This window comes from Poecilia formosa, unplaced genomic scaffold (genome assembly GCF_000485575.1).
Source record: "Poecilia formosa unplaced genomic scaffold, Poecilia_formosa-5.1.2 Scaffold293, whole genome shotgun sequence".
NCBI classification, from domain to species: Eukaryota; Metazoa; Chordata; class Actinopteri; order Cyprinodontiformes; family Poeciliidae; genus Poecilia; species Poecilia formosa.
Window position 1 is genome coordinate 118,088 of NW_006800232.1, and position 18,085 is coordinate 136,172.

An 18,085-nucleotide genomic window follows, 5' to 3' on the forward strand; every position below is an offset into this window, starting at 1 on the left:
AAAGACTCAATATTGCACATCTTACTCCAAGACTTTTATGTATACAGCTAATAAACCCAGTTAGAGTGATAAAGCTCATGTTTCATCTCATATGCACTTCTTTCTGAGCTTCATTCTCCACTCTGGTAAGTGGTGGTTCTCATTTAGGTTGCATCCGACCACAGAGACACAAACAACCAGAAGCCCATAAAAGCTCCACCCAAAAACCTCTTGCACAGACTTTGCATAGTTAATGAATGCGAGGTCTGCAAAGCAAGTGCAAAGATGTTCTGAGCTGAAAGGATGCAGTTATTGTCAAAAATTCAAAATTAATGAATAAAAAAAAATAGGGCTAATTTTGTGCATATGTTTGGCACAAAACTGAACTATGCAAAAGAGGAAGATGGTTGTCCACGTAAAAGTGAAAAACAAGCAAACAAAAAAAACAAACAAAACAGAAGTACAGTTCATTTGAAATGTTTAAAACTGTTACTGCAGAACATACAGGACATTAGAAAGATGAATAGTGACACTAATAGTGACCCTGATAAGCCCCCCCGCACTGCCTGTGTTTTCTGTGACACACGGAAAACACAGGTGTTTAAGTGTGTTATGAGTGACACGAAAAGCTTCTATGTAAACTCCCCACAGAGTGTTGCGCTCGACTACACAGCGGGTATCGCCGCAACTTTCTGCGCCGCACTGACAGGTGTGCAGCAGGTGCCCTGGTCTAGTTTAGTGACCTAATATACAGCCTTCTTTTATTTTATTTTTTCTAAGGCTACTCGATAAATTACCTTCAGTTGAATTCAATCAATAAATTAAATCAAGAGGAATGTGGCCAGCTATGTAATCCTAAATTTCAGCAACACACCGTCTCTCTCTCTAACAGGTCTCTCTTGCAAGTGACCTGTAATAAATATACGTAAAATGAAATAATAAGCTGCTCAAACATGTGGTATTGATCGCCCAAATGCTGCGGAAGCTCCTCCGCGCATGTCTTTCTTGTATCAAGTTGAACGATTTGATAGATGCTTTTTGTCAGTAGGGAAAAGGAAGATAACCAAACCCAAAATGCAGCACAGTCCTTAGAGAAAATCTGTCAGAGTTTACAAACAAAACATCACCTTCCAGCAGACCAGTAAAGATACAACCAGATCTAAGATAAATTAGTCTAAGTCGAGCGTATTCAAACATCAGAGTATTTTTCATATCATTTGTTGTTTTTCTCGGGCGTGGCCAGTTCAGCTGTTTCACACAGAGCAGTAGCCCCTCCCGCCCATCTAGTGTGTCTGTGCTGTCGTCCTTTTTTCTCCTGCCTGTCTGGTAGGAGTCCAGCCGACTCAGAGGCCCACCCTGAGCCTCTGACCTTTGCTGCTCCCCAAACAGCAGCTCTCTTTTCACCCACCTTCAGGTTCGCTCCCTTTTCACCCACGCTGTATCAGTTTTGCGCCTCCAGCTCTGTGTGTACTGGCATCGGTTTGCGATGCGTCTTCCCCCGAGGGCACTCGTTTGCCCCCCTCTGACTCCTCCTCTAGTGTCAGTACATATTTGGCATGCTATTCTCTTACTCCCTAACCTGCAACGCCATCTCCATCAATTTTTGTGACTTTCCCGGCGCCTTTCTATTGTTTCTTTGCTGAATTTCATTTGAGTCTTCTCTTTCATCCTGAGCGCTTCGATGCCTCATGCGCCCATCTCTTCCTCCCCCGTTTAGCCTGTTTGTGTGTCCTCTCATCTTTTTTCCGCTCATCATTCTTCAATGCCTTCATCTCTCTGACCCCCTTTTTATTTTACCCCACCCCCCTACTTTTCTCTATCTCTGCAGCAGAAGTTGTTTCAGCCAAACGTCTGATTTAGATTCGTACAGCTTCATGGATAGCGGCCCAATAAAAGTCGCTCTGGTGTCACTTTTGGATAAAGCGGGGATTTGACTTCTTTGGACTTTTTCACTAAGTCAGTGACATTTTTAAGCCGAAAGCATTGCATTAGAGCAGTGAACATGAAAGCCTACAGTGTTAGCTGGTGTGTCTCGCTGGCTGATAGTGATTGCAAGTGACATTTTGTTCTCTGCTTTCAGTGATTTCATGGAGGATGTATTCTGTGAAGAAGCTTTCAAAAGTGGCATCAAACTGTCACAAAATCTTTGAATCTTGAATTCTTTTACAGTTTGGTCATTTTATGCTACAGTAGCTCTTTAAATGAACTGAAACAACTTTATTTTCCCACTTAGGGAGACATGGAGTGAGCTTGAGTGAGATGAGAGTTTATAGTTCATTAAATCTTCATTCATCTTCATAAGGTTTGCATATTCAATCCTCAGTATAAGATTTGACTAACCCAAGGACCAGGAGCCCATTAATTTGTGTTCCAGATGTATTTTTCGCGTTCCAATAATCTTTTAAATATTGACATAAAAATGCTAGGTATTAGCATTTAAAAAAAAAAAAAATCTGAACTGTTCGTTTTACTCCTCACCACACTACAAAAATTCAAAAATTTTCCCACATTTGAAGCCACTCACCACTGATTTTCCTCATTAAAATCTGCTTAATATTTAATTAATATTTCATTTTTTTTCTTCTTTTTTCATCTGATAATTCCATTTGTTTTTGAAGTTTACTCACTTAAAAACAAAAGCACAGTCTGATCAAATGGTTAATAAAAAAATGTATTTCACTGAGTGAAATAAGTATTTAAGTAAGCTTAGAGTTGTCTTTGACTCATAATAACTGGAACAAATTTTTCACACTTAGGTTACATTAAATTGCTCAAGAATGACCTGGAACAACATAATCTCAAGTCCAACCTGGAAGACGCCAGAACATGAGCGACTGCCATTAAAATGGACTGACGAAAGCAGCGGCCGCTCATAAATTGACATCTTTAAGCTCAACAGAAACCTGACCTGCCCAGATGAAAAAAGCCAAACGCCACACATTCATACTGATGACAGGATATTAGATGAACCTCTAAGTACAGCTCCTGGGTTAGCTCATGTATTCTGAGTCATACCTGTGCTTCAACCTGCTATTACAAACCCAGAAAACATGATCACTTAAGTGGGCTCACGCATTAACTTGCAAATGTGATCTTTGCCTTTGTGGCATTTGAAGTTGTTCTTTTGCTCGAAAGGCCCACCGCATTTCAAATCGGTCCTCCTCGGCGATATCATGCAGTTTCCAGCGTGGCACTTCGATCTGACATTCACGCAAACCAATTTGCTCACGAACGACATCTGTACCATCTCCTCCTCCTTTGTGGTGGAGGATGACTGCGCAATAATCGAGGTTGTGCAGGACAACTTTTGTATTTTTTGACCGTTGGGTAAAATTTTAAACGGCGTGAGCAGGTGGCAAAAGTAGTCACCAGATTTGCTGCACGAGAGGCAGAAAGTTAAGAGATGGGTAGGGTGTATCTGTGCAGAGCAGATCTGTGGGATTCTGCGTCGTCGCCTTGTGACTTTCAAAGTCGACCACTGAAGTCGAGACACCTGCAGCTGTTTTTGAGAAAACAGAAATCCTAGCTGTTTCTCGCCGACCTTCAAACCCAAATTAACGAGTTCACTCCTGTTGCTGCTTCCATCTTTGTTTCTGGTTAAACTGTCGATGCAACTTTTGTTGTCTGAGTCTTTTTTTGTTTCTTCTTCTTTTTCATCGCCTTACCTGGAATGCACGGCATCCAGCATTTGTGACTTTTGCAGTTTTCCTGTGCCCAGTGTCTTGCCAGTGGATGGGGTTGATTGGAGTAAGGGTGTGTGTGTGTGTGTGTGTGTGTGTGTGGTCCATCTTTGGCCCAGTTTGAGTCTTGTTTTCCCTCTGGGACAGGCACCAAAACTCCACTTCGTATTTTTAAACTACTCCCCCACTCTCCTGCAGCCCTCACTGTCTTTGCCTCGCTCCAAATCCAAATGTCTCCGGTTCAGATTTGAAGTCTCTCAAGGGCTTATCTGTCCATAATTGGACCTTTTTTTTTTTCTCAGATCCTGGATAATGTCATAAAAACTTCAATAGCTGTGACTAGATTCACTAATCAGCACTGTTTTGGCGTAGAAATGCATTTATTTGACACTACACATTCTTTTTGGGTGTAATGTTGATCCCTGGGATAAATATTACATCATTATCTAAAAATCAGCAGATTCACTCAAGTCACTTTTTGTTTATGCATGTACGCAGCACGGTTAAAATGTCAGCTTACATTTAACAGCTACGACGTGGAAACTCTTGGAGGTTTCATTGGAAACAACAGCAAATGCAAGAGTGATTGTCATTTGGAACTGCTGAAAATTTCATCCACCAGTTTTATCTGAAATGCATCATTTCCCAGAAAGTGATGCTGACATGCAACCACCATGTCTCCGTCAGCTTGATGTGCCTGGAAAACGTCAAAATGTTTTAGTTAATCTTTGACTGAAGAGTTAAAATGATCAGTACTGCCAAATTTCAAAAAGCTTTTTTGGTAACACTTTATTTGAAGGGGTTTCATAAACATGACATAACATGTCATAAACATGAATAAGCCTTCATGAATATTTATGACTGTTGTCATAAAGCGTCATCCAGTAAATTATGACACTTTTAATACAAAGTTGACATTATTCAAAATGTCTTTGTTATGACAACTTGACATTAACCAAGAAATCATTGCTGTTTAAACTTTACCTTTAATAACATAAAGTTACCTAATTTTTAAAGTGCAATCAGTAATACTTTTATAACAAATTTATATCTGTAATGATTTCTTGGTTAATGTCAAGTTGTCATAAAGACATTTTGAAAAATGTCAACTTTGTATTAAAAGTGTCATAATTTAGCGAATGACGCTTTATGACAACAGTTATAAATATTCATGTATTCATGTTCATGACAGATGCTTATGACAGTGTCATGTTAGTCTAATTTACCCCCCTTCAAATAAAGTGTTACCGCATTTTTTTATTTTATTTTTTTTTTAATTTCTGCTTTCAGGCAGAACCTCATCACATCTTTGCTTTACTTTGCCAGTTTACTGAACATTACTGGACCTGTTTAAACCATGTCCTCCAAGCTAACACAGGACTCTTTAGTCCTGGCTCCTTTCCCAAATCTCACCTTGTATGGTTAAAGACTTTCTCTTTTCTTGAGAAAGTCTTCCTTAGCTTGTTTGTGCAAGGGTTTTACATCGGAGGCTCACGTAGACAGAGAATTGGACGAGAGTCGGGACCCGAATGGGACCGTCTGTAGCTTATGTGATGGTCTGAAATGAGTTTCCTGTACGGGTCACATGCAACGTCAATCAATATAAAACATGGGAGCCATACTTGTCTTGTCTTTCAATGCAAATTTGAGGCTTAAGTAAGGCCCAAAGAAGGCGACCAACTGGTTTGGCTGAAAAATTGGGTTCCGTGCACGAACGCTGGCCCACTTATTACCTGTTCCCACATAAACATTTTTTATTTATTTATTTATTTATTTATTTTTTTGGGTACTCTGTGCATTTCAATCACAGTCTCTCTGGCACTGCCCTCCTGCCCCGCATCAACCAAAACTCTGTGAATTATTGAAGGTGCAGGGCTGGTGAGAGAGAGGTCCCCCATAAAGAAGCATTAGCCTTGTCCTCGATTTTTCAGAGCCGGTTTTGCCTGCAGGCTGACACCGAATGTTGTAACCTCTACTGTCCTTCACAGAGTAAAAAGACAACCAGAGATGAAAGCAGGGAAGGGAGAGAGCAAGGTGACACGAGAGTAAAAAATACGGGGACAACTTTGAAAAAGGTACCGGCTGAAAGGGACAGATGCATGCTAGCTTTATGACGAAGCATACAGAGAGGATGGAATAAAAACAATAAAACAGTTAAGTAGGATAATTGGAATTGGAATCATTTGTTACGGTCAGCCTGGTTTACAGATCTCCCAGTGGGTGAAGTAAAAAGCCGTGGTGCTTTTCACTCTTAACAGGCAGAGTGTCAAAAGGTTTGTACAAAAAACGTTTTCAGTACAGCCACTCATTAACTCGATCTCGTCTGCGATTTGTTGACCGCCTCGGCTTCTCGTTCGTTTCAGTGTTTATTCTGTGCATCCATCATGCTTTCAGTGCTCCGTGATGCGCTATTGATTTCTTGTAATGTGGATTACTGGAATTAGGCTCATCCCTTTTATTTGTTGTTCTCAGAGCTGGCTGCATGAAAAGCGTTGGCTGAGTGCCCGCAAGATGAAATAAAGTGGATGCAGGGGATTTCAGAGCAGTCGCAAAAATCATGTTGGTCACCTTTCATTATTCTTACTCTTTAACGCCGGGTCCCGTCCACAAGAAATCTGAACCTCGGAATTTGCTGCAATCTTACATTTTGATTTTATTGTTAAATGCTTTTGTTATTTACATGAATCACCAAAGCAACGTTCAGGTTTTGCATGTTTTTTGTTTGTTGTTGTTTTTGTTTTTTTTAATTAATGTAGTCGATGTCACACAAACTTCTTTGGGGCAACCGGATGACGTTCGACCAGAGAAATCAAGCTCAATGGGAGAAATCTCAGACTCCCCACTGAAAGAAGATGAGAATCAAGCAGAACTGCCTTATGAAGGCAAGGTTAGGCTTCATCTACTGTGATTCTACCGCAACCCTATTTAAAGTTTGGGTTTCAAATCACTGAAGTCATTATTTGTGTTCCTAATCATTGCTTTTATCCTGTTCCATGTGGTGGAACAGGATAAAATCTGATTTACTTAACATTTGCACAGATCCATTTAAGCACATTGGAATTCTTGTGCATTTCTACAACTCAAGAATAGTAAAAGTTTAAAAAAAACATAAACTAAAGAATCAACATGAGGCAAAAAGGACACTTAAAACATGCTTCAAAGAAATACATAAAACTTCTGTATATGAATAAATAATCATTGATGTTGCACTTTGAAATGATCAGTTCAAATACTGCACACTGATCACATTTTGTGTTGCAGCAATGGTCACTTCTTGCCCTCTTTAATGTCCTGTGCCACTACCAGTGGCTGGAGGGAAAATAAATGAATGAATGAATGAATGAATGAATGAATGAATGAATGAATGAATAAATAAATAACTGTCCCCTGAGAACCCGCTACGCTTTCGCTCTGTGTGGCTCTCTTTCAGGAAGGGGAGGCTTGGACCCAATGATCATTTCTGCTTCTTCAATCATACTGCGATGCCCGTTTGTGACGAAGCTTTCGACGAGACTTTCTGCAAGGCTGATGTCCAAGTCCAAATGCCTTCAGCACCCTAATGAAGTGGCGTCTCTGCTGGGCTCTTGTCACAAATGTCGTGGTGTTCTCTTTCCGTCTGAGATCGTCTGAGATCCACAGACCTGCGGCCGCCTGTTCTCTCCAGAACGGTCCCTTTAATAGTGAGTGACTGTACTGAGTGGAGCTCACCTTTGAAAGTCCAGTATAAGCTCTTTTTGCCATATTTAGTTTCATTAGTATTGCTGAAAATGTCTTGCTGTATATGTACAGTGCTTTTGGATTTTGTTTTCTTTGCTTAGAGTTTTCTCTTTTCTCCTTCATCTGTAAGTTCCCTTGCATCCCGGTTCTCGTCCGGTGTCTGGTCACATTCCCTCAGCCAGTTTGTTTCCTTGCACAGCTGTTCTCCGTCTCCTGGTTTTTCTTTGCCTGCCCTCGGCCTCAGCTGTTTCCTTTTTCGCCTCTGATTGGTTTGTCTGGTTGCGTTGTCTGCATTTGAACTCCAGGATCCTCTGTTGCAGCGTCTCTTCACTTCTTTGTTCCAACTTGTGCATTATTCCAAGACAGTTGTACATCTTCACTGTAGTTTTGCTCTTTGCACTTGGCTCCTTTAAACCACAAACGTGACGGGTTCAAAGTAAAACTTAGGCTTTCCATCCAATTCTTACATTCCTGAAACCGATCTTTGAATTTAAATACATGAATGATATTTATGAAGCCAATACATACAAATGAATATATTCTAAATCTCTCATTGGTATGCAATAACTGGAACATCAAAAGCTCTTTTTTTTCTGGGCTGTGACATATCAGTCGTTTTCCTTCTAAATACCTTCATGAATAGGACCAGATGTTTGGAGGTTTAAAAAAAATATATGTTGGCATGAATGGCAATGATATTAATCAGTGAAATGGATTTGAGGCGTTGCAATAGTAGCGTATATTTTAATATAACTATACACGGTTCTCTGTGTGTTTATGTGTTTGAATCAGAAGGGGGAGCCGGGAAAAAAAAAAAAACATCCGCCGGGATGGATGTTTAAAAATGTGACATAAATCTCGAGAAATGTCTTAGCTGAATTAAAGTGCACACACATACATGGTACTCTTTACTTACCAGCTAAATCCATCTCTTCATCAGCCATCTATCACGTTCCTTTCTGACTCTCGGTGATATTTCCTCAGACTGGCGCGTTTGATCTCTGACGTCACTTATTGCACAGATCAATCTGGCAGGGCTTTGGTAAGATCTGATACGGAGAGGCAGAAATACTCAGACGCAACTCTTTCACTAAAGTTAAAAGGCTTTTTGGACATGGAAACATACTTATCCTCCTGCTTTTCCTTCACCACACGCCTCTGTGTTAACCCTCATCTGACAAATTCGCCTTTCATTATTCGACCGATTTATGTCTGCGTTTGTGTGGAGTGAGTGCGCAAGACACACAAAAGCAGGTCATGCCCATCAAACTGGCAGGTGTCTGCTGTTTCTCTTTGCTTACACATATTAACTATGTGTCCTCCATAAAACTTTAATCAATAGGGTGGAGGGCTCTCCTGGAGTTCCCATCAGTGCAATTGTGTCTATGCATGCATCGACAAATGAGTAAAAGAACAGAGGTCAAGAGCAAATGTCATTAGTTTATTGGAGTCAGAGAAACGAAGGTGTCATTGATCATTGATGCTATGCATGCATATCTGGATGTGTGTAGAGGGGAAAAAAAAACAACCAAAGAGGGAGGAAGGGGCACACCATCATCATCATCATCATCATCAAAGCGACTTCTCCATTAGCTTGAGTGCTTTTTTGACAACATAATGGCCGTCACCCGGACAACAGGGTCACCGTCGTTGCGAACGCACACCGCAACTGCTGTTGTCAATCAAGAAAATTTACTGCCAAAGTCCTGCGCCGCAAACTCGGAGTACCCCAGCGGGGCGACGCCGTGGCATGTGAGAGTTTTTTTTTTTTTTTTTTTTTTTTTTTTTAACCGAATCAATAACGAGCAAAGCGAGGAGAGGAAACAAAAACAAGCAAGCGCTCGAACGTGCGGTCGGACGAGATTCACTGGAGGGAAATGGCAACGATGAAACCGAGAGAGATGGTGGAAGTGGAGGAGGCGTCCCGTGGGAGTTATTTACAAGGAAGCGTTGTTACAGTGAAACCCTTACAGGCCTACTCTCCCAAAATGCATCTTAGAGGAAAACTTATCTGCCCTCTTATGAACCGATGGATAGCCATCGGTTCATAAGAACCGATGGATAGCCATCGGTTCTTATGAACCGATGGATAGCAGTTATGAACCTTCATAAGAGGTTCATAACTGCCCTCTTATGAACCAATGGTTAGCCATCGGTTCATACGAGGGCAGTTATCCAAGTGCTTTGGATAGCCGACATGTGCAACTTTCATTTACTCTGCCGTAAACCTGCTCACTACTAATGGAAAAGGGAGGAAAAGGGAGTGAAGGTATCTCAACAAAGCAAACTTTTATGTGTATTGACCCTAAGAAAGTGCATTCTTAAATGGGATAATAGCACAAGAATAAAATGAAACGTAAACATCTGGGAAAATATTCCAAGATTGCATGATTCCAAGATTACTCGATCAGATGTTAGTGTCACATGAGTTTGAGTGATTTTGAGTGGCCGTTCTTACATTTTTAGCCAGTGATCATCCGTGTTTCTTGCAACAAAAATATTTACCAACAAAAGAAAGATCTAGATACCGTTTTTAGTCAATTGTGTCGTGCGTATGCTCTTTCTTGTAAAGGCTGCAGTTCAGTCCATACTGATGAGCTGATATCATAAAACTAAGAAAAACAAAAAAAAAAAAAAAAAAAACACGAGAAAATATTTCACTTTGTTTCACAGTTGTATTCGTTGACAAATTAGCCTCGTTTTCCTAAGCCAACAAGCCAAGAGACGTAAAGCCGAGTGTGTTTTCGTCTTGAAGTGTATCAGTGCAGCAGGCAGCGTCCCACCGGTGATAAAATCTATATTTCAAGAGCTGCAGAGCTTCTGTAGAGTTCTGCCTGCTGCTTTGAAGACCAAGATGGGTGGGGGGAGCGGTGGGGAGACTAGAAAGGGCTAGCGTGGTGGTGTTGGAGAGTGAAAGAGCTGATGTTAGAAATAGAGGCCAACGACTGCAGGAAGAGAGATGGACTGCTGAAACGCCACAACGAACAGAGCAAGAAGGGAAAGACAGTAGGGAACTGAACTAATCATCATGCATTAAGTTGTGGCAAAACAACAATCCCAGATTCAATGTTTAAAAAAAAAAAAACCCAAAACAAAATCACACTCCAAACGATGGCTGGTCTCGGACAGTGCTGTTCAGCAAATTAATTCATTAATTAGCAGACATTGACATTTTACTGAAAGCCCTCCTCCGCCCACTTGGCACTGCATTACCTCAACAATGTTGCCCAACATTTGTACCTTCTGTCTGCTCTGTCTTAGCGTCTCATTCATTGGGCAAGTTGCCCTAATAATAATATGCTGGAGTGAGCCAACCAGGAAAGCAATTTCCACTCCTGGCGTAATTTCCAGATGTAAGGAATCTAAAGTAAACACTCTCTTGGCCAAAGTATTGGTATCGTTGATGGACAGTCTGGAAACCAGTGTTGACTCTACCTGATCCTTATAGGCAGTCGTGGAATCATAACATTGTTAGGCCAATATCAGCATCCAAGTCACTTGAGGGACTTTCTTGTCTTGTCTTTTCAGCCTGAACTTAAGAAACAAAGAAGAAACAATGCCGTCTTTGTATTTTGCAACATGTCGTTTCTTGAACTGTCAAACTCTCATCCGATCAAAAGCTTGTTTTGGTCCCCAGGTACGTGTACTTTAGACCAAATACGACAAATGATGCACTTGGAATGCAGGTTAGCTAAAGGTTAGCTATTGATCCTTTGCGTCTATGTCACTTAATAATCGCGAGGTGATTTGACGGACGTTGGAAGTGACGGACAGGAGTGTTAGAGAGATGGCGATTGTTCATGTTAAGCACACCTAATTGGGGCTCAAAGACAGGGGTATTTACAGGAGTTGGAAATAGCTAAGAAACCGATCCATAACTCATCCCTCCGGACATGTTTAATTTGAACAAATCACCAACTTTGTCTTAATTCATGCCACATGATTTATACCAATATGTCTAATGCAGAATTCTCTCTAACCCTGGAGAAGACTTAAAAGCACACAAAAGTCTAGGTGTTTACCAGTTGTTTCTTTTGTAAGAGGCTACATGATGGGGCGTCTTTTCTCTGGTTACTAATGATTAGACGCAAACCTTCTCCATAATGTATCTTGTATCTTACTAACCTTGTATATGAAGTACATGGATGGATTTTACTTTGTAAAAAGGGCTGCCGGTCCTTACCATCAACTGGTTTACAATAAAATGACAAGTTTGGTTTGCATCCCTGTCTGCTTGTCCAGCCAGCCGCGTAGCACCCTACGACCGTTTTTACTATGAAATTTTATTAAATAAAAGCGATATTAGGCTTGCACCTGTTTGTTTTGAAAAGTTTTACAGGAATGAGCACAGGTTGTTTTGATGTTTGTCATGGCGAAGTGGGCTGCTTTCTGAAGAGTGTGACAACACATGCAAAGGATCAATAGATTTACCCACAGAGTGGTTAATGCATTGGACAGGCTTGTCTGGTCAGTCAGAATATAACTTCCTGGGAAGAGTTTCTGATTTTCGGGAAGGTGGGCGCATTTGTAGCATATAAATAACAAAGAGAACTGATTTTTTCCCCCTCTCAAAACTACTGAAAAAAAAGAAAAAAACTGCCAATAACGAGACTAACATCTGAGTAGTTAAGAGGAATTTTTAAAAAGCAATCAAAGATACCTCTGAACCCCTGTTTGTGTCTGTCAGATTAAAGCATTTCCCGCATGTGCGTGGGTGCATTCATGTTGTGTGCATGAGTGTGTGAGCACACATGCAGTAAGTCATATCTGAGTGGATTCTTATGCTCTGAAACAGCGCAGCTTGGTCGCATAGCAACAAAAGTACCCCATCCCTCCAGTCTGCCCCTCCCCCCCCCCCACCTCTTCCTTTTCTTCCGCCTCTCCTCCGTGTGAGCGTCTGAACTGCAGCGTAACCTGAAAACATCCATGCATCTTTTGCGCACTCACCTCAGAGTGTGCCACCTTCCTTGCTTGCGAAACAACACGGCGCATGCGCACGGTTGTGTTTGTGCGGTTTCAGAGTCAAGAAGCCCGTACGCAGGAAGGAAGGAAGGAAGGAAGGAAGGAATGAAGGAAAGAGGAGGAAGAAGTTGTGTGTTTCTGCTGTGTTATGGGCAGTTTGGAAAAAAAACAAAAATAAGTTAAGCTTCATCGCACATTTGAATAATAATACTTTCCCACTAATAATCAGCCAAGGCTTTAAAGTATTCTTATTATTTGGGTTTCTTTTTCATCTTCTAGTGTCAGTTTCTTTTTTTCATCCATCTTTTCCCTCCCGTCTCTCCAATACACACAGCCACAGCTAAAGTGGGAATTCTGCGTGCCTTGACAATCACATTACCTCCTTCAACCGCATCGTGCCCCCTCCCTTCTTCCCCTGTGGCCTAGTTAGGGAAATATGCATAACTCCTTCATTTACCGCTGCAGATGCACAAGTGCGCCGGATAATTCACTGTACCAACAGACGCGGCGGAGCTGAATTTCATTACCCACTCGACTGCTGTGACAACCTCCCGATTGTCGCACTCTCGCCTTTGTCGCCATGAAGAGGTTAGACGACGTGCTGATTTGTTGGTGCGCGTTGCACAAGTAGCCTGCAGGCATCATCTCCATATTGAACAGTAATCATGACACAGTTCAAAAACAGCTACATCACCCCGTTCTCCCCCGGACCCCCTTCATTTTAGCTCCAGATTAGGCTCACGTCTGCGCTGTAATTCTGTGCTCGCAGATGTGTCACCGCGTGCGTCTGGCTGCTCGCGCTGGTTTAATGTAAGCAGAGTGAGGCAGGCAGCGCCCCGTGTCGGCGGCTTCCGGGTACGAGCCGCGTTTTGTGCGTTTTGACAATGCGAGACGATTGGATTTGGATACACGCGACTGTAATGTGGTATCTCGCCGCGCAGCCAGCTGAGAGAGGTTGTTATGACCCAGTAATCCAAACATTAGTAATAATAATTTTAAAAAAAAACTTCAATCCTGCCAGAGGAAGGCAAAACAAAGCGGGAATGGGGGGTGAGCGGGAAAGTGGGGGTGCTAATGCTGCCAGGGACATTCCCCCTGTACAAAGACAAGTTCTCCAAGCCGACGTACTTTGATAAGAGCCCAGAAATACTGCTGTTCAAATGAGGTAACAAAATAATCATTTGTTATGATTATGATCCCAGGCCCATTCTCTCCTGGAAACCGAACAAAAGGGTGTTTTATTGGGTCCTGAATAGAAACTATATTGTTCCAGAATGTGTTGCCTGGGAAAATAATCAATCCACATAGAGTGAAAGTCATGCACAAACGTAATATTTTGCAATGTTCCAAACCAATGATTTCAATGTGTTTTATTTGGACTATTAATAAACAAACACAACACATGGCCAAATGTTTTGTGTTCTGGACGGGCCATTAAAAATGTGCCATTCTTTTTGTTGATTTTTTTATCCACTGCTCTTAAATGACTTTATAGAATTTGTTTTTTCTGAAAATACAGCTGCAAATTTATTGTATGTCTCCACCATCTTTACACATCCAGAAATGGAAATTGTAGTCAGACTGGAGTAAGAGTGTCTGTAAAAACACATTTTCTGGCCTTTTCATGAATCATTACTCCTTAAGAGTTTTACTTTCAAAGACATCCAATGAAAAACAATTAATAGATTGAAAGGTACTATTGGGGCCTGCTATGGCAATGCATAGGAGAGCAATGAAATGCCTTGTGAAGCACATAAGCAGTATTTCGAAGGAGCTTATGTTTTATTAACAATATTACTTGTTATTAATTTGGTGTTAGATCAGCGTTTTTGTTTTTTTCTGGTAACGAACTGTCACGCAATATAAATCAGAGTTTTACTTTTGTGTTGAATGTATGTTTTATAGTATATTTAGCACATGCTATTGGGTACATTTTAGCTAACTTTAGCATGGATGCTAATTCTTAGCATCAAAACGCTGGGTTCCATCTGACGGGCACACTTTGGCAGGCCCCGCTTAAATTTCTTCAGAAATGTTCTACATTTTATTATTATTATACTGCCATTACTTTCTAAACACAAAAAGTGTGTTTAGAAAGTGGGTTTAAAGGGTTTAAATGCTGAAGGGTTTAAATGCTGAAGCTATCTTTCTAAGATACAGGAGAACAAAGCAAGATTTCTCCTTCGGGGAAGCAAAAATCAATAGTTATAAAGCGCTCCACTGATATTTGATTGTAGTTCCATGTCCTAACAACATAATTACAAATCAAACAAACACCCTAAGATGACATACAACCGCATTAAGGTGAGTCTGTTTAAATCTGATGAAGTAAACTGTCAAAAAGGTTTAAGCATCTGTGGTTTCAAAAAAGAAAAAAAAAAACTAAACAGCACTATTGGGAATCAGGCAGGGCAGGGCGAGTTGTGCGGTCCTGCTGTTTTGTCTCCATCTCTGTTTTTCCTTTCATCTCAAAGTGGTTCTCCGTCTCCTACACTTTGTCACTCCCTGTGCCTTTTACTGTGTGGTAAAAAGCAAGATTCCTGGCAACTCTTATGAGTGAGTCGGCTCAGTCGCAGTCCACCGGGACTCAAATTACAGCAGAATTTTAGCTTACAGAGACGACCCTTCACAATCTGCCAAGTCAATTTAAGTCCAACTTCCTCACCACACCAAGTGTCTTGAGTCCTTTGTTTCCTCAAAATTCAAATCTGCATCTGTGCGTGTGTGTGTGTGTGTGTGTGTGAAATTGTTTGGGGTGTATTCTTTGTATTAAAATTGATTTCTTTTTTTCCCCCCCCATTTTTGTACAATTATTTTATTTATATATTATTTTTTGTTGACTGTTGGTGTATTTTTAGTTGGTCACCTGAAGATCATTTCAGTTTTCAAAATGCACATAGTACCAAGTGAACACCCGTAAACGTCTGCCAGACCCCAGGCTGAAAAGGGGAACCAAATAAAATGGCAAATTTCAAACGTAAGCGCTCTTTCAAGCCCCCGCATGGTGAGACTATGCATCAGCCTATGAGAATGTGTTCTGACTGTGACATGAGTGGTAAAGTGGCTTTATAAATACACCTGAGTTAATTGATAAGTGGAAGCAGATGGGCTGTTCAGGAAGCAGAAGAGGGAACAGGTGCAGAAAGAGGCAAGCAGCAGACAGGAGCTGCACCTGGAAAAGCACCAGAATACAAAGTAAAAAAAAAAAAATTCTTAATCCCCAGGGTACATACATATGAATAATGTTTTGTTTTTGTTTTTTTTTCATTAAATTGATCATAGGTGTAAATACACTTATGTTATTCATAAATTATTACATTTTACAATATTAATTGGTGCCCAACTGTGGTCCTAAGGGCTCACTGTCCTGCATGTTTTAGATGAGTCGCTGCTTCAGTACACTTGATTCAAATGACTGCATTACTTCATAACATGCCTCCATTTACTACAGAAGTCTGTTAATCACTCATTCATTTAAGCCAGGTGTGCAACAGCAGGGAAACGCCTAAAACAGTACAGTGAGACCTGATGACCAGAGAGTCGGGGACATCTTTAAGTACGTAGGCCTTGATCAACAAACCGACTTTAAAGATTTGGTGAAGGTCAAACTCCAAAGGAGGATCATATTTCAACAATGCAACTCCTTAATTTGCCGTTTATCACACATTTAAAGGTTATTAATGAAATATCTCTGCTTGCTGTGAATCATAATAACACTGTAACACGGCAAATGAAAAATATCCTCATACTTGAACTCTGTAAACCGTCACTTTAAAACAAGACAGTGCCTTCAATGAAGAATGTTGTTTTTTTGGTATCATTTCACTTTGAATCTGATTTTAATATTCTAAATTTGCCAGGAGTATAAATGATTTGGGGCTTAGGTGTATTAAACGTACATAGTTCCAATGCCCATTAGTGCACATCACTGTATCTTACATCTGAGGCGTCTGGCAAAGATGGCAGCTTGTTGGTTTGCAGATGTTGACATGAAGCAATGGTTATTATCTTTTAAGAAACCCACAGAAGAAATAAATCTCATGGAAGACTGATATGTAGCATGAGGACTCTGAAGCCTGAACAAAATGAGTGTCGTCCTAAGATTTCTAAGTCTTCTTCCACTGCAGATATTTGCCATTTCCTCCTTTGAGAAACTGAAAGTAGTTCCAGCAGTTTTGGAAAAGGATTTATTGCAGAGTTAAGGTTTGATGTTTTCACCTTGAACTGGGTACACATCAACTGAGGTTGATAAAAAAAAAAAGTAAGCACATTTATTTCCTTTATTTGCCTCCCCAATCCTTCTCATTGAAAAAATAAATAAATAAATAAAAATCATATGCAAAGGAAATTACGGAGAGAAATTCTCATGTATTCTGTCCGTCGTGCATTACCCGCCAGGCACGGAGTCGCGTCTCTGTCCGTTTGCAACTGATACTGGCTAACAGAGTGCATACTCGGGAGAAAAATTAAATAATTTCACATGTAAATGCAAAAATTCCTTGGCAACACATTTTTTGGATGTAATGTTCTTTGCACCAGCTGGTCGTTTCGCAGCCTTGGCATGGTTGCCTAGTAGTGGCGACTGACTCACAATGACACACACAATTTCATTTCGTCTAAGAGCTTTGCTAGGGTTGTAAATTATAGTTTTACATCAATCAGAAGCAGAAAAAAAAAACATTTATTTATTTATTTTTTTTGCTAATAAGGTACGGTTTATTGAAGCTTTGAAAGGGTGTTAGGCAGAAGCAAAAACCAAATCAAAATATAACTGTTGCCTGTTACTCACCCAAGCATTTTTACACACATATTCCAAGTCACCCAATGAAATATTTCAAATCTTGTTAAAACAAATATTTCTCTAATGCATTTTAACAGGTTGAAATTTACTGCTGACTAACGACGCTTACGTAAGTAAGGGCAGGCTTATGTAATCGCTGTCACAGAGAGCAGGGAGAACAAAAAGCAGATTTCCTGGGCTCCTTTGTTTGATCCTAATCTGGCTCATGATGGTTAAATGTGGAGGATTAATGCGATAATGACAGATCAACCACTGGAATACAGAGAAATCAGAAGAAATCTGAACGCCACGTAGAATTACGTTTCTCCGTGGATCAGGTGTGCTGTTTTAAAACACTCACTCTGCGTAAACCTTGTTTTATATGAACACACATTTTATTGCTCCTGCTGGCTATGATCTTGCAGGGCTTAGCTGTAAATCAATGCTTGCCTGAATTAAAAGTCTAGACATGAATTTTAAATGTGTTGGTTAATTAAAATTTTTCTTGGTGCTGGAATATTTTTTCCCTAACATTATTGTATGTCTACCGGTGCATCTCAGTAAATTTGAGTGGAAAAGTTCCTTTGTTTCAGCTGCTAAAAATGCTGCAAATGTCAGTTTTTCTGTTACTTTTGACGATTATGGCCTACACCTAGCAAAAACTCCAAAATGCAGTTTAAAAAATATTACATAAAATGACATGAAATCATGCAAGACCTGCTCGGACTTGCATGATTTCATGTCATTTTATGCATGTAGCTAAATTTTATGTCAGTGTTTATTTTTTGAGCCTTAAACAATCAATCAGGGAAAAGACTGCTCATTTAACAGTTGTCCAGCGGTCAGTCAATGTGACCGTACACAAGGTAAACCACAATTGTGAAAGACAAAATGCAAACTGATTGATGTGCAGTGTGAGCTTGTCTGCGCAGAAGTTGCACTGCGACGCGGCAGAGGCGCGAGCAGC